Here is a 1750-nt window from a genome sequence, read left to right as displayed (position 1 = left end):
TAGTGAAGACTAGTGGGTTGTCTATTGCAGACAATTGTTTTGTTTTGTTTTGTTTTGTTTTCTCAGTCATGAACCTTGATCTCAGGGCCTAGGCAATGACCCTTATCTCTTGGGCGCATGGCTACCACTCCACCATGTGGAGGCAAGGACCCCCTCGCAGCAGAGTGCCATGGCCTATGGTTCTATAGTTGAGGTCTGTCATCCTGCCTTCTCAGGAAGCTGAGATCTGAGTATCTGGGTTCCAAACTATCCCAGACACAAAAGGTCTGATGTGCCTATTATCTCCAATTCACCACTAATTAACCTGAAGTGGAAGCTGGGTGCTTTTGGCTCATGCCTGTCATCTTAGCTACTCATGAAGATGAGATCTGAGCATCATGGTTCAAAGCTAGTCTGGACAGGAAAGTCCTTGAGACACTTAGCTCCAATTAACCACAAGAAAACAGGAAGTGGCTCTGTGGCTCAAGTGGTATAGCACAAGATTTGAGCTCAATTGCTCAGGGACAGCAACCAGGCCAAGATTTCAACTCCTACATCGAAAACAAAAAAGACAGAAACAAACTAACAAACCTAAAGTACAGGTCAGGGAAAGTGCCTTAGGGGTAGGGTGCTTTGCATCTGTGAAACCCTGGGCTTCATTTATCAGCACCACATCAAAAGGAAAATACCTGAAGTGGCTCTGTGGTTCAAGTAGGAGAGGGCAATCCTTGTACAAGAGACACTAGGTACAGTGATCGTGTCCTGAGTACAAGCTCCAGGACTAGTGAATGCACTCTCTCTCTCTCTCTCTCTCTCTCTCTCTCTCGCTCTCTCTCTCTCTTTCTGTCTCTCTCTCTCTTTCTTTCTCTCTCTCTCTCTCTCTCACACACACACACACACTCATACACACAGAAAGCAATAGTGAAGCTGTGACACAAAATGGTAAAGCACTAGACTTCTCTGAGCTCACAATCTGCACCCAGGCCCTGTATTCAACCACCAAACCTAGCCACCCAGGGGACAACTGGGAGAGGGCAAAGGTTGCAAAACCTGATGAGCTTCACCAGAATTAGAAGACAGGAAGGATTGTGATATCTGACATGTGCTTCGATTCCCCAAGCTTCTGGAAAACTAGGAGAGGCATCATAGGCCCATCATCAGCCTCAATGAAACATTTCTTTAAGGTCAGTGTCCTAGTTGTCTGCCAGAAGGACTACTGAATTATATTGAGCACTGTATCTGAACACCAGAATATACAAAGGCAGTATAAATGCACAGAACTTGCCCTGCCATGGGAGGTGGCACAAATGAAACAAAGAAATGATCTTATAAATGCATTAGAAACACATGCATGAAAGAAAAAATATTAAAATACATATCTAAGGGTTCATTTTCCTAACATCACATAATCTGACCTTTTCCACTTGACTCATACATATACTAGATATTGCAAATAAGGGAAACCATGTGGCCCTGAGTTTAAATCCCAGAACTACAAAATGTTTCATCCTGATGTGATGAGCCAATCCTTGCACCTGTTTTCCTGTACTGTGTAAGTGCTGGGTCTCAGCAAGAATAAAGAATCAAGATAGCATAGGCAACTCCACACCCATGGGAATAGGGTGTCATCCATGTCAGCACAGTTATATATGTCATCCTATAATCAACAAAATACACAATACCTCCTTGAAAAAGACACAAAATAAAACGAATATCTACACTGAATGCAAGATGCATACCACACCTGTATGTAAATAGAGATCTTAGGTTT

The sequence above is a fragment of the Dipodomys merriami genome, unplaced genomic scaffold, assembly GCF_024711535.1.
Source record: "Dipodomys merriami isolate MVZ:Mamm:240054 unplaced genomic scaffold, mDipMer1.0.p SCAF_240, whole genome shotgun sequence".
In the NCBI taxonomy this organism is placed as follows: domain Eukaryota; kingdom Metazoa; phylum Chordata; class Mammalia; order Rodentia; family Heteromyidae; genus Dipodomys; species Dipodomys merriami.
Note: the sequence above shows the minus strand (reverse complement) of the source record.